Below are 13,680 nucleotides of genomic sequence, written 5' to 3' on the forward strand. Positions count from 1 at the left end.
ACAATCTTTCGGTTCTGGAACATCGATGCGAACTGAAACGCACGTTTAGTGCGTCGCCTCCTACGTTTCGGTTCGGATCTTTTTATTTTCTTCCGGATGGTGAATTCAAAGACGTCCGGTCTTTATTATGGCGGGGTGATAGTGTCGTTTGATTCGATAAACGGAATTCGTTCTGACATTTCATTTGCGGTCAAATTATAGCGGGGGTTTGTTTAGATTCAGTAACATACAGGCTATAGCGGATGAGTGTACTAGTGGATGCGAGTCATGAATCCGGTCGGAAGGTGTTTACTGGCCGTGAGCTACCCTTGGTGCACAAATATCGTTCCGACGATAACTTTTGATCCGCCCGTCAGATCGTGGCGATTCTTATATTGATTCGGGGGTACTCGGGAAGATTCATCGCGCGATGACAGCCCTGGCGGTCATCCGGCTTCCAGACATGCTCGGATCGTCCATCCGGTGTCATCTAGCAGGATTTTTTCGCACTTTCATTTAAACGGACTTCGTACGACAATGCGAGTGGAAACTCTTTATTACTTTGACAATGGAGAGGCATGCTGGGTGCGATCATACCAGCACAAATGCACTGGATCCCATCAGAACTCCGAAGTTAAGCGTGCTTGGGCGAGAGTAGGACTAGGATGGGTGACCTCCTGGGAAGTCCTCGTGTTGCACCCCTGTCACTTTTTTCGGCTATCTACCACTTTTTTCGAACAATCTTTCGGTTCTGGAACATCGATGCGAACTGAAACGCACGTTTAGTGCGTCGCCTCCTACGTTTCGGTTCGGATCTTTTTATTTTCTTCCGGATGGTGAATTCAAAGACGTCCGGTCTTTATTATGGCGGGGTGATAGTGTCGTTTGATTCGATAAACGGAATTCGTTCTGACATTTCATTTGCGGTCAAATTATAGCGGGGGTTTGTTTAGATTCAGTGACGTACAGGCTATAGCGGATGAGTGTACTAGTGGATGCGAGTCATGAATCCGGTCGGAAGGTGTTTACTGGCCGTGAGCTACCCTTGGTGCACAAATATCGTTCCGACGATAACTTTTGATCCGCCCGTCAGATCGTGGCAATTCTTATATTGATTCGGGGGTACTCGGGAAGATCCATCGCGCGATGACAGCCCTGGCGGTCATCCGGCTTCCCGACATGCTCGGATCGTCCATCCGGTGTCATCTAGCAGGATTTTTTCGCACTTTCATTTAAACGGACTTCGTACGACAATGCGAGTGGAAACTCTTTATTACTTTGACAATGGAGAGGCATGCTGGGTGCGATCATACCAGCACAAATGCACTGGATCCCATCAGAACTCCGAAGTTAAGCGTGCTTGGGCGAGAGTAGTACTAGGATGGGTGACCACCTGGCAAGTCCTCGTGTTGCACCCCTGTCACTTTTTTCGGCTATCTACCACTTTTTTCGAACAATCTTTCGGTTCTGGAACATCGATGCGAACTGAAACGCACGTTTAGTGCGTCGCCTCCTACGTTTCGGTTCGGATCTTTTTATTTTCTTCCGGATGGTGAATTCAAAGACGTCCGGTCTTTATTATGGCGGGGTGATAGTGTCGTTTGATTCGATAAACGGAATTCGTTCTGACATTTCATTTGCAGTCAAATTATAGCGGGGGTTTGTTTAGATTCAGTGACGTACAGGCTATAGCGGATGAGTGTACTAGTGGATGCGAGTCATGAATCCGGTCGGAAGGTGTTTACTGGCCGTGAGCTACCCTTGGTGCACAAATATCGTTCCGACGATAACTTTTGATCCGCCCGTCAGATCGTAGCGATTCTTATATTGATTCGGGGGTACTCGGGAAGATTAATCGCGCGATGACAGCCCTGGCGGTCATCCGGCTTCCCGACATGCTCGGATCGTCCATCCGGTGTCATCTAGCAGGATTTTTTCGCACTTTCATTTAAACGGACTTCGTACGACAATGCGAGTGGAAACTCTTTATTACTTTGACAATGGAAAGGCATGCTGGGTGCGATCATACCAGCACAAATGCACTGGATCCCATCAGAACTCCGAAGTTAAGCGTGCTTGGGCGAGAGTAGTACTAGGATGGGTGACCTCCTGAGAAGTCCTCGTGTTGCACCCCTGTCACTTTTTTCGGCTATCTACCACTTTTTTCGAACAATCTTTCGGTTCTGGAACATCGATGCGAACTGAAACGCACGTTTAGTGCGACGCCTCCTACGTTTCGGTTCGGATCTTTTTATTTTCTTCCGGATGGTGAATTCAAAGACGTCCGGTCTTTATTATGGCGGGCTGATAGTGTCGTTTGATTCGATAAACGGAATTCGTTCTGACATTTCATTTGCGGTCAAATTATAGCGGGGGTTTGTTTAGATTCAGTGACGTACAGGCTATAGCGGATGAGTGTACTAGTGGATGCGAGTCATGAATCCGGTCGGAAGGTGTTTACTGGCCGTGAGCTACCCTTGGTGCACAAATATCGTTCCGACGATAACTTTTGATCCGCCCGTCAGATCGTGGCGATTCTTATATTGATTCGGGGGTACTCGGGAAGATTCATCGCGCGATGACAGCCCTGGCGGTCATTCGGCTTCCAGACATGCTCGGATCGTCCATCCGGTGTCATCTAGCAGGATTTTTTCGCACTTTCATTTAAACGGACTTCGTACGACAATGCGAGTGTAAACTCTTTATTACTTTGACAATGGAGAGGCATGCTGGGTGCGATCATACCAGCACAAATGCACTGGATCCCATCAGAACTCCGAAGTTAAGCGTGCTTGGGCGAGAGTAGTACTAGGATGGGTGACCTCCTGGGAAGTCCTCGTGTTGCACCCCTGTCACTTTTTTCGGCTATCTACCACTTTTTTCGAACAATCTTTCGGTTCTGGAACATCGATGCGAACTGAAACGCACGTTTAGTGCGTCGCCTCCTACGTTTCGGTTCGGATCTTTTTATTTTCTTCCGGATGGTGAATTCAAAGACGTCCGGTCTTTATTATGGCGGGGTGATAGTGTCGTTTGATTCGATAAACGGAATTCGTTCTGACATTTCATTTGCGGTCAAATTATAGCGGGGGTTTGTTTAGATTCAGTGACGTACAGGCTATAGCGGATGAGTGTACTAGTGGATGCGAGTCATGAATCCGGTCGGAAGGTGTTTACTGGCCGTGAGCTACCCTTGGTGCACAAATATCGTTCCGACGATAACTTTTGATCCGCCCGTCAGATCGTAGCGATTCTTATATTGATTCGGGGGTACTCGGGAAGATTAATCGCGCGATGACAGCCCTGGTGGTCATCCGGCTTCCCGACATGCTCGGATCGTCTATCCGGTGTCATCTAGCACGATTTTTTCGCACTTTCATTTAAACGGACTTCGTACGACAATGCGAGTGGAAACTCTTTATTACTTTGACAATGGAAAGGCATGCTGGGTGCGATCATACCAGCACAAATGCACTGGATCCCATCAGAACTCCGAAGTTAAGCGTGCTTGGGCGAGAGTAGTACTAGGATGGGTGACCTCCTGGGAAGTCCTCGTGTTGCACCCCTGTCACTTTTTTCAGCTATCTACCACTTTTTTCGAACAATCTTTCGGTTCTGGAACATCGATGCGAACTGAAACGCACGTTTAGTGCGTCGCCTCCTACGTTTCGGTTCGGATCTTTTTATTTTCTTCCGGATGGTGAATTCAAAGACGTCCGGTCTTTATTATGGCGAGGTGATAGTGTCGTTTGATTCGATAAACGGAATTCGTTCTGACATTTCATTTGCGGTCAAATTATAGCGGGGGTTTGTTTAGATTCAGTGACGTACAGGCTATAGCGGATGAGTGTACTAGTGGATGCGAGTCATGAATCCGTTCGGAAGGTGTTTACTGGCCGTGAGCTACCCTTGGTGCACAAATATCGTTCCGACGATAACTTTTGATCCGCCCGTCAGATCGTCGCGATTCTTATATTGATTCGGGGGTACTCGGGAAGATTCATCGCGCGATGACAGCCTTGGCGGTCATCCGGCTTCCCGACATGCTCGGATCGTCCATCCGGTGTAATCTAGCAGGATTTTCTCGCACTTTCATTTAAACGGACTTCGTACGACAATGCGAGTGGAAACTCTTTATTACTTTGACAATGGAGAGGCATGCTGGGTGCGATCATACCAGCACAAATGCACTGGATCCCATCAGAACTCCGAAGTTAAGCGTGCTTGGGCGAGAGTAGTACTAGGATGGGTGACCTCCTGGGAAGTCCTCGTGTTGCACCCCTGTCACTTTTTTCGGCTATCTACCACTTTTTTCGAACAATCTTTCGGTTCTGGAACATCGATGCGAACTGAAACGCACGTTTAGTGCGTCGCCTCCTACGTTTCGGTTCGGATCTTTTTATTTTCTTCCGGATGGTGAATTCAAAGACGTCCGGTCTTTATTATGGCGGGGTGATAGTGTCGTTTGATTCGATAAATGGAATTCGTTCTGACATTTCATTTGCGGTCAAATTATAGCGGGGGTTTGTTTAGATTCAGTAACGTACAGGCTATAGCGGATGAGTGTACTAGTGGATGCGAGTCATGAATCCGGTCGGAAGGTGTTTACTGGCCGTGAGCTACCCTTGGTGCACAAATATCGTTCCGACGATAACTTTTGATCCGCCCGTCAGATCGTGGCGATTCTTATATTGATTCGGGCGTACTCGGGAAGATTCATCGCGCGATGACAGCCCTGGCGGTCATCCGGCTTCCAGACATGCTCGGATCGTCCATCCGGTGTCATCTAGCAGGATTTTTTCGCACTTTCATTTAAACGGACTTCGTACGACAATGCGAGTGGAAACTCTTTATTACTTTGACAATGGAGAGGCATGCTGGGTGCGATCATACCAGCACAAATGCACTGGATCCCATCAGAACTCCGAAGTTAAGCGTGCTTGGGCGAGAGTAGTACTAGGATGGGTGACCTCCTGGGAAGTCCTCGTGTTGCACCCCTGTCACTTTTTTCGGCTATCTACCACTTTTTTCGAACAATCTTTCGGTTCTGGAACATCGATGCGAACTGAAACGCACGTTTAGTGCGTCGCCTCCTACGTTTCGGTTCGGATCTTTTTATTTTCTTCCGGATGGTGAATTCAAAGACGTCCGGTCTTTATTATGGCGGGGTGATAGTGTCGTTTGATTCGATAAACGGAATTCGTTCTGACATTTCATTTGCGGTCAAATTATAGCGGGGGTTTGTTTAGATTCAGTGACGTACAGGCTATAGCGGATGAGTGTACTAGTGGATGCGAGTCATGAATCCGGTCGGAAGGTGTTTACTGGCCGTGAGCTACCCTTGGTGCACAAATATCGTTCCGACGATAACTTTTGATCCGCCCGTCAGATCGTGGCAATTCTTATATTGATTCGGGGGTACTCGGGAAGATCCATCGCGCGATGACAGCCCTGGCGGTCATCCGGCTTCCCGACATGCTCGGATCGTCCATCCGGTGTCATCTAGCAGGATTTTTTCGCACTTTCATTTAAACGGACTTCGTACGACAATGCGAGTGGAAACTCTTTATTACTTTGACAATGGAGAGGCATGCTGGGTGCGATCATACCAGCACAAATGCACTGGATCCCATCAGAACTCCGAAGTTAAGCGTGCTTGGGCGAGAGTAGTACTAGGATGGGTGACCACCTGGGAAGTCCTCGTGTTGCACCCCTGTCACTTTTTTCGGCTATCTACCACTTTTTTCGAACAATCTTTCGGTTCTGGAACATCGATGCGAACTGAAACGCACGTTTAGTGCGTCGGCTCCTACGTTTCGGTTCGGATCTTTTTATTTTCTTCCGGATGGTGAATTCAAAGACGTCCGGTCTTTATTATGGCGGGGTGATAGTGTCGTTTGATTCGATAAACGGAATTCGTTCTGACATTTCATTTGCAGTCAAATTATAGCGGGGGTTTGTTTAGATTCAGTGACGTACAGGCTATAGCGGATGAGTGTACTAGTGGATGCGAGTCATGAATCCGGTCGGAAGGTGTTTACTGGCCGTGAGCTACCCTTGGTGCACAAATATCGTTCCGACGATAACTTTTGATCCGCCCGTCAGATCGTAGCGATTCTTATATTGATTCGGGGGTACTCGGGAAGATTAATCGCGCGATGACAGCCCTGGCGGTCATCCGGCTTCCCGACATGCTCGGATCGTCCATCCGGTGTCATCTAGCAGGATTTTTTCGCACTTTCATTTAAACGAACTTCGTACGACAATGCGAGTGGAAACTCTTTATTACTTTGACAATGGAAAGGCATGCTGGGTGCGATCATACCAGCACAAATGCACTGGATCCCATCAGAACTCCGAAGTTAAGCGTGCTTGGGCGAGAGTAGTACTAGGATGGGTGACCTCCTGAGAAGTCCTCGTGTTGCACCCCTGTCACTTTTTTCGGCTATCTACCACTTTTTTCGAACAATCTTTCGGTTCTGGAACATCGATGCGAACTGAAACGCACGTTTAGTGCGACGCCTCCTACGTTTCGGTTCGGATCTTTTTATTTTCTTCCGGATGGTGAATTCAAAGACGTCCGGTCTTTATTATGGCGGGGTGATAGTGTCGTTTGATTCGATAAACGGAATTCGTTCTGACATTTCATTTGCGGTCAAATTATAGCGGGGGTTTGTTTAGATTCAGTGACGTAGAGGCTATAGCGGATGAGTGTACTAGTGGATGCGAGTCATGAATCCGGTCGGAAGGTGTTTACTGGCCGTGAGCTACCCTTGGTGCACAAATATCGTTCCGACGATAACTTTTGATCCGCCCGTCAGATCGTGGCGATTCTTATATTGATTCGGGGGTACTCGGGAAGATTCATCGCGCGATGACAGCCCTGGCGGTCATCCGGCTTCCCGACATGCTCGGATCGTCCATCCGGTGTCATCTAGCAGGATTTTTTCGCACTTTCATTTAAACGGACTTCGTACGACAATGCGAGTGGAAACTCTTTATTACTTTGACAATGGAGAGGCATGCTGGGTGCGATCATACCAGCACAAATGCACTGGATCCCATCAGAACTCCGAAGTTAAGCGTGCTTGGGCGAGAGTAGTACTAGGATGGGTGACCTCCTGGGAAGTCCTCGTGTTGCACCCCTGTCACTTTTTTCGGCTATCTACCACTTTTTTCGAACAATCTTTCGGTTCTGGAACATCGATGCGAACTGAAACGCACGTTTAGTGCGTCGCCTCCTACGTTTCGGTTCGGATCTTTTTATTTTCTTCCGGATGGTGAATTCAAAGACGTCCGGTCTTTATTATGGCGAGGTGATAGTGTCGTTTGATTCGATAAACGGAATTCGTTCTGACATTTCATTTGCGGTCAAATTATAGCGGGGGTTTGTTTAGATTCAGTGACGTACAGGCTATAGCGGATGAGTGTACTAGTGGATGCGAGTCATGAATCCGGTCGGAAGGTGTTTACTGGCCGTGAGCTACCCTTGGTGCACAAATATCGTTCCGACGATAACTTTTGATCCGCCCGTCAGATCGTCGCGATTCTTATATTGATTCGGGGGTACTCGGGAAGATCCATCGCGCGATGACAGCCCTGGCGGTCATCCGGCTTCCCGACATGCTCGGATCGTCCATCCGGTGTCATCTAGCAGGATTTTTTCGCACTTTCATTTAAACGGACTTCGTACGACAATGCGAGTGAAAACTCTTTATTACTTTGACAATGGAGAGGCATGCTGGGTGCGATCATACCAGCACAAATGCACTGGATCCCATCAGAACTCCGAAGTTAAGCGTGCTTGGGCGAGAGTAGTACTAGGATGGGTGACCTCCTGGGAAGTCCTCGTGTTGCACCCCTGTCACTTTTTTCGGCTATCTACCACTTTTTTCGAACAATCTTTCGGTTCTGGAACATCGATGCGAACTGAAACGCACGTTTAGTGCGTCGCCTCCTACGTTTCGGTTCGGATCTTTTTATTTTCTTCCGGATGGTGAATTCAAAGACGTCCGGTCTTTATTATGGCGGGGTGATAGTGTCGTTTGATTCGATAAACGGAATTCGTTCTGACATTTCATTTGCAGTCAAATTATAGCGGGGGTTTGTTTAGATTCACTGACGTACAGGCTATAGCGGATGAGTGTACTAGTGGATGCGAGTCATGAATCCGGTCGGAAGGTGTTTACTGGCCGTGAGCTACCCTTGGTGCACAAATATCGTTCCGACGATAACTTTTGATCCGCCCGTCAGATCGTGGCGATTCTTATATTGATTCGGGGGTACTCGGGAAGATTAATCGCGCGATGACAGCCCTGGCGGTCATCCGGCTTCCCGACATGCTCGGATCGTCCATCCGGTGTCATCTAGCAGGATTTTTTCGCACTTTCATTTAAACGGACTTCGTACGACAATGCGAGTGGAAACTCTTTATTACTTTGACAATGGAAAGGCATGCTGGGTGCGATCATACCAGCACAAATGCACTGGATCCCATCAGAACTCCGAAGTTAAGCGTGCTTGGGCGAGAGTAGTACTAGGATGGGTGACCTCCTGGGAAGTCCTCGTGTTGCACCCCTGTCACTTTTTTCGGCTATCTACCACTTTTTTCGAATAATCTTTCGGTTCTGGAACATCGATGCGAACTGAAACGCACGTTTAGTGCGACGCCTCCTACGTTTCGGTTCGGATCTTTTTATTTTCTTCCGGATGGTGAATTCAAATACGTCCGGTCTTTATTATGGCGGGGTGATAGTGTCGTTTGATTCGATAAACGGAATTCGTTCTGACATTTCATTTGCGGTCAAAATATAGCGGGGGTTTGTTTAGATTCAGTGACGCACAGGCTATAGCGGATGAGTGTACTAGTGGATGCGAGTCATGAATCCGGTCGGAAGGTGTTTACTGGCCGTGAGCTACCCTTGGTGCACAAATATCGTTCCGACGATAACTTTTGATCCGCCCGTCAGATCGTGGCGATTCTTATATTGATTCGGGGGTACTCGGGAAGATTCATCGCGCGATGACAGCCCTGGCGGTCATCCGGCTTCCCGACATGCTCGGATCGTCCATCCGGTGTCATCTAGCAGGATTTTTTCGCACTTTCATTTAAACGGACTTCGTACGACAATGCGAGTGGAAACTCTTTATTACTTTGACAATGGAGAGGCATGCTGGGTGCGATCATACCAGCACAAATGCACTGGATCCCATCAGAACTCCGAAGTTAAGCGTGCTTGGGCGAGAGTAGTACTAGGATGGGTGACCTCCTGGGAAGTCCTCGTGTTGCACCCCTGTCACTTTTTTCGGCTATCTACCACTTTTTTCGAACAATCTTTCGGTTCTGGAACATCGATGCGAACTGAAACGCACGTTTAGTGCGTTGCCTCATACGTTTCGGTTCGGATCTTTTTATTTTCTTCCGGATGGTGAATTCAAAGACGTCCGGTCTTTATTATGGCGGGCTGATAGTGTCGTTTGATTCGATAAACGGAATTCGTTCTGACATTTCATTTGCGGTCAAATTATAGCGGGGGTTTGTTTAGATTCAGTGACGTACAGGCTATAGCGGATGAGTGTACTAGTGGATGCGAGTCATGAATCCGGTCGGAAGGTGTTTACTGGCCGTGAGCTACCCTTGGTGCACAAATATCGTTCCGACGATAACTTTTGATCCGCCCGTCAGATCGTGGCGATTCTTATATTGATTCGGGGGTACTCGGGAAGATTCATCGCGCGATGACAGCCCTGGCGGTCATTCGGCTTCCAGACATGCTCGGATCGTCCATCCGGTGTCATCTAGCAGGATTTTTTCGCACTTTCATTTAAACGGACTTCGTACGACAATGCGAGTGGAAACTCTTTATTACTTTGACAATGGAGAGGCATGCTGGGTGCGATCATACCAGCACAAATGCACTGGATCCCATCAGAACTCCGAAGTTAAGCGTGCTTGGGCGAGAGTAGTACTAGGATGGGTGACCTCCTGGGAAGTCCTCGTGTTGCACCCCTGTCACTTTTTTCGGCTATCTACCACTTTTTTCGAACAATCTTTCGGTTCTGGAACATCGATGCGAACTGAAACGCACGTTTAGTGCGTCGCCTCCTACGTTTCGGTTCGGATCTTTTTATTTTCTTCCGGATGGTGAATTCAAAGACGTCCGGTCTTTATTATGGCGGGGTGATAGTGTCGTTTGATTCGATAAACGGAATTCGTTCTGACATTTCATTTGCGGTCAAATTATAGCGGGGGTTTGTTTAGATTCAGTGACGTACAGGCTATAGCGGATGAGTGTACTAGTGGATGCGAGTCATGAATCCGGTCGGAAGGTGTTTACTGGCCGTGAGCTACCCTTGGTGCACAAATATCGTTCCGACGATAACTTTTGATCCGCCCGTCAGATCGTAGCGATTCTTATATTGATTCGGGGGTACTCGGGAAGATTAATCGCGCGATGACAGCCCTGGTGGTCATCCGGCTTCCCGACATGCTCGGATCGTCCATCCGGTGTCATCTAGCAGGATTTTTTCGCACTTTCATTTAAACGGACTTCGTACGACAATGCGAGTGGAAACTCTTTATTACTTTGACAATGGAAAGGCATGTTGGGTGCGATCATACCAGCACAAATGCACTGGATCCCATCAGAACTCCGAAGTTAAGCGTGCTTGGGCGAGAGTAGTACTAGGATGGGTGACCTCCTGGGAAGTCCTCGTGTTGCACCCCTGTCACTTTTTTCAGCTATCTACCACTTTTTTCGAACAATCTTTCGGTTCTGGAACATCGATGCGAACTGAAACGCACGTTTAGTGCGTCGCCTCCTACGTTTCGGTTCGGATCTTTTTATTTTCTTCCGGATGGTGAATTCAAAGACGTCCGGTCTTTATTATGGCGAGGTGATAGTGTCGTTTGATTCGATAAACGGAATTCGTTCTGACATTTCATTTGCGGTCAAATTATAGCGGGGGTTTGTTTAGATTCAGTGACGTACAGGCTATAGCGGATGAGTGTACTAGTGGATGCGAGTCATGAATCCGTTCGGAAGGTGTTTACTGGCCGTGAGCTACCCTTGGTGCACAAATATCGTTCCGACGATAACTTTTGATCCGCCCGTCAGATCGTCGCGATTCTTATATTGATTCGGGGGTACTCGGGAAGATTCATCGCGCGATGACAGCCTTGGCGGTCATCCGGCTTCCCGACATGCTCGGATCGTCCATCCGGTGTCATCTAGCAGGATTTTTTCGCACTTTCATTTAAACGGACTTCGTACGACAATGCGAGTGGAAACTCTTTATTACTTTGACAATGGAGAGGCATGCTGGGTGCGATCATACCAGCACAAATGCACTGGATCCCATCAGAACTCCGAAGTTAAGCGTGCTTGGGCGAGAGTAGTACTAGGATGGGTGACCTCCTGGGAAGTCCTCGTGTTGCACCCCTGTCACTTTTTTCGGCTATCTACCACTTTTTTCGAACAATCTTTCGGTTCTGGAACATCGATGCGAACTGAAACGCACGTTTAGTGCGTCGCCTCCTACGTTTCGGTTCGGATCTTTTTATTTTCTTCCGGATGGTGAATTCAAAGACGTCCGGTCTTTATTATGGCGGGGTGATAGTGTCGTTTGATTCGATAAATGGAATTCGTTCTGACATTTCATTTGCGGTCAAATTATAGCGGGGGTTTGTTTAGATTCAGTAACGTACAGGCTATAGCGGATGAGTGTACTAGTGGATGCGAGTCATGAATCCGGTCGGAAGGTGTTTACTGGCCGTGAGCTACCCTTGGTGCACAAATATCGTTCCGACGATAACTTTTGATCCGCCCGTCAGATCGTGGCGATTCTTATATTGATTCGGGCGTACTCGGGAAGATTCATCGCGCGATGACAGCCCTGGCGGTCATCCGGCTTCCAGACATGCTCGGATCGTCCATCCGGTGTCATCTAGCAGGATTTTTTCGCACTTTCATTTAAACGGACTTCGTACGACAATGCGAGTGGAAACTCTTTATTACTTTGACAATGGAGAGGCATGCTGGGTGCGATCATACCAGCACAAATGCACTGGATCCCATCAGAACTCCGAAGTTAAGCGTGCTTGGGCGAGAGTAGTACTAGGATGGGTGACCTCCTGGGAAGTCCTCGTGTTGCACCCCTGTCACTTTTTTCGGCTATCTACCACTTTTTTCGAACAATCTTTCGGTTCTGGAACATCGATGCGAACTGAAACGCACGTTTAGTGCGTCGCCTCCTACGTTTCGGTTCGGATCTTTTTATTTTCTTCCGGATGGTGAATTCAAAGACGTCCGGTCTTTATTATGGCGGGGTGATAGTGTCGTTTGATTCGATAAACGGAATTCGTTCTGACATTTCATTTGCGGTCAAATTATAGCGGGGGTTTGTTTAGATTCAGTGACGTACAGGCTATAGCGGATGAGTGTACTAGTGGATGCGAGTCATGAATCCGGTCGGAAGGTGTTTACTGGCCGTGAGCTACCCTTGGTGCACAAATATCGTTCCGACGATAACTTTTGATCCGCCCGTCAGATCGTGGCAATTCTTATATTGATTCGGGGGTACTCGGGAAGATCCATCGCGCGATGACAGCCCTGGCGGTCATCCGGCTTCCCGACATGCTCGGATCGTCCATCCGGTGTCATCTAGCAGGATTTTTTCGCACTTTCATTTAAACGGACTTCGTACGACAATGCGAGTGGAAACTCTTTATTACTTTGACAATGGAGAGGCATGCTGGGTGCGATCATACCAGCACAAATGCACTGGATCCCATCAGAACTCCGAAGTTAAGCGTGCTTCGGCGAGAGTAGTACTAGGATGGGTGACCACCTGGGAAGTCCTCGTGTTGCACCCCTGTCACTTTTTTCGGCTATCTACCACTTTTTTCGAACAATCTTTCGGTTCTGGAACATCGATGCGAACTGAAACGCACGTTTAGTGCGTCGGCTCCTACGTTTCGGTTCGGATCTTTTTATTTTCTTCCGGATGGTGAATTCAAAGACGTCCGGTCTTTATTATGGCGGGGTGATAGTGTCGTTTGATTCGATAAACGGAATTCGTTCTGACATTTCATTTGCAGTCAAATTATAGCGGGGGTTTGTTTAGATTCAGTGACGTACAGGCTATAGCGGATGAGTGTACTAGTGGATGCGAGTCATGAATCCGGTCGGAAGGTGTTTACTGGCCGTGAGCTACCCTTGGTGCACAAATATCGTTCCGACGATAACTTTTGATCCGCCCGTCAGATCGTAGCGATTCTTATATTGATTCGGGGGTACTCGGGAAGATTAATCGCGCGATGACAGCCCTGGCGGTCATCCGGCTTCCCGACATGCTCGGATCGTCCATCCGGTGTCATCTAGCAGGATTTTTTCGCACTTTCATTTAAACGGACTTCGTACGACAATGCGAGTGGAAACTCTTTATTACTTTGACAATGGAAAGGCATGCTGGGTGCGATCATACCAGCACAAATGCACTGGATCCCATCAGAACTCCGAAGTTAAGCGTGCTTGGGCGAGAGTAGTACTAGGATGGGTGACCTCCTGAGAAGTCCTCGTGTTGCACCCCTGTCACTTTTTTCGGCTATCTACCACTTTTTTCGAACAATCTTTCGGTTCTGGAACATCGATGCGAACTGAAACGCACGTTTAGTGCGACGCCTCCTACGTTTCGGTTCGG

General features: G+C 48.1%; 19 non-coding genes across 19 annotated transcripts; all 19 read left to right on the plus strand.

The window, feature by feature from the left end:
• The first annotated feature begins 562 nt into the window (after window positions 1-562).
• Window positions 563-681, plus strand: LOC143874547 (5S ribosomal RNA). Its single transcript, XR_013249223.1, has one exon. It is a non-coding gene; the product is annotated as a 5S ribosomal RNA (ribosomal RNA).
• Window positions 682-1,278: 597 nt separating this feature from the next.
• On the plus strand, window positions 1,279-1,397 carry LOC143874496 (5S ribosomal RNA). Its single transcript, XR_013249174.1, has one exon. It is a non-coding gene; the product is annotated as a 5S ribosomal RNA (ribosomal RNA).
• A 597-nt stretch (window positions 1,398-1,994) lies between these two features.
• LOC143873037 (5S ribosomal RNA) lies at window positions 1,995-2,113 on the plus strand. Its single transcript, XR_013247761.1, has one exon. It is a non-coding gene; the product is annotated as a 5S ribosomal RNA (ribosomal RNA).
• Window positions 2,114-2,710: 597 nt separating this feature from the next.
• LOC143871412 (5S ribosomal RNA) lies at window positions 2,711-2,829 on the plus strand. The gene has a single exon (XR_013246180.1). It is a non-coding gene; the product is annotated as a 5S ribosomal RNA (ribosomal RNA).
• A 597-nt stretch (window positions 2,830-3,426) lies between these two features.
• On the plus strand, window positions 3,427-3,545 carry LOC143871414 (5S ribosomal RNA). The gene has a single exon (XR_013246181.1). It is a non-coding gene; the product is annotated as a 5S ribosomal RNA (ribosomal RNA).
• Window positions 3,546-4,142: 597 nt separating this feature from the next.
• Window positions 4,143-4,261, plus strand: LOC143871415 (5S ribosomal RNA). The gene has a single exon (XR_013246182.1). It is a non-coding gene; the product is annotated as a 5S ribosomal RNA (ribosomal RNA).
• A 597-nt stretch (window positions 4,262-4,858) lies between these two features.
• Window positions 4,859-4,977, plus strand: LOC143871416 (5S ribosomal RNA). Its single transcript, XR_013246183.1, has one exon. It is a non-coding gene; the product is annotated as a 5S ribosomal RNA (ribosomal RNA).
• A 597-nt stretch (window positions 4,978-5,574) lies between these two features.
• LOC143872887 (5S ribosomal RNA) lies at window positions 5,575-5,693 on the plus strand. The gene has a single exon (XR_013247614.1). It is a non-coding gene; the product is annotated as a 5S ribosomal RNA (ribosomal RNA).
• A 597-nt stretch (window positions 5,694-6,290) lies between these two features.
• LOC143873038 (5S ribosomal RNA) lies at window positions 6,291-6,409 on the plus strand. Its single transcript, XR_013247762.1, has one exon. It is a non-coding gene; the product is annotated as a 5S ribosomal RNA (ribosomal RNA).
• Window positions 6,410-7,006: 597 nt separating this feature from the next.
• LOC143871417 (5S ribosomal RNA) lies at window positions 7,007-7,125 on the plus strand. Its single transcript, XR_013246184.1, has one exon. It is a non-coding gene; the product is annotated as a 5S ribosomal RNA (ribosomal RNA).
• Window positions 7,126-7,722: 597 nt separating this feature from the next.
• On the plus strand, window positions 7,723-7,841 carry LOC143871418 (5S ribosomal RNA). The gene has a single exon (XR_013246185.1). It is a non-coding gene; the product is annotated as a 5S ribosomal RNA (ribosomal RNA).
• A 597-nt stretch (window positions 7,842-8,438) lies between these two features.
• Window positions 8,439-8,557, plus strand: LOC143871419 (5S ribosomal RNA). Its single transcript, XR_013246186.1, has one exon. It is a non-coding gene; the product is annotated as a 5S ribosomal RNA (ribosomal RNA).
• Window positions 8,558-9,154: 597 nt separating this feature from the next.
• Window positions 9,155-9,273, plus strand: LOC143871420 (5S ribosomal RNA). The gene has a single exon (XR_013246187.1). It is a non-coding gene; the product is annotated as a 5S ribosomal RNA (ribosomal RNA).
• Window positions 9,274-9,870: 597 nt separating this feature from the next.
• On the plus strand, window positions 9,871-9,989 carry LOC143871421 (5S ribosomal RNA). Its single transcript, XR_013246188.1, has one exon. It is a non-coding gene; the product is annotated as a 5S ribosomal RNA (ribosomal RNA).
• A 597-nt stretch (window positions 9,990-10,586) lies between these two features.
• Window positions 10,587-10,705, plus strand: LOC143871423 (5S ribosomal RNA). The gene has a single exon (XR_013246190.1). It is a non-coding gene; the product is annotated as a 5S ribosomal RNA (ribosomal RNA).
• Window positions 10,706-11,302: 597 nt separating this feature from the next.
• On the plus strand, window positions 11,303-11,421 carry LOC143871424 (5S ribosomal RNA). The gene has a single exon (XR_013246191.1). It is a non-coding gene; the product is annotated as a 5S ribosomal RNA (ribosomal RNA).
• Window positions 11,422-12,018: 597 nt separating this feature from the next.
• LOC143871425 (5S ribosomal RNA) lies at window positions 12,019-12,137 on the plus strand. Its single transcript, XR_013246192.1, has one exon. It is a non-coding gene; the product is annotated as a 5S ribosomal RNA (ribosomal RNA).
• A 597-nt stretch (window positions 12,138-12,734) lies between these two features.
• Window positions 12,735-12,853, plus strand: LOC143874520 (5S ribosomal RNA). Its single transcript, XR_013249197.1, has one exon. It is a non-coding gene; the product is annotated as a 5S ribosomal RNA (ribosomal RNA).
• A 597-nt stretch (window positions 12,854-13,450) lies between these two features.
• Window positions 13,451-13,569, plus strand: LOC143873039 (5S ribosomal RNA). The gene has a single exon (XR_013247763.1). It is a non-coding gene; the product is annotated as a 5S ribosomal RNA (ribosomal RNA).
• The last annotated feature ends 111 nt before the right edge of the window (window positions 13,570-13,680 follow it).

Source organism: Tasmannia lanceolata, unplaced genomic scaffold (assembly GCF_043159265.1).
Source record: "Tasmannia lanceolata isolate RefF3 unplaced genomic scaffold, GAP_Taslan_0.1 ptg000003l, whole genome shotgun sequence".
In the NCBI taxonomy this organism is placed as follows: Eukaryota; Viridiplantae; Streptophyta; class Magnoliopsida; order Canellales; family Winteraceae; genus Tasmannia; species Tasmannia lanceolata.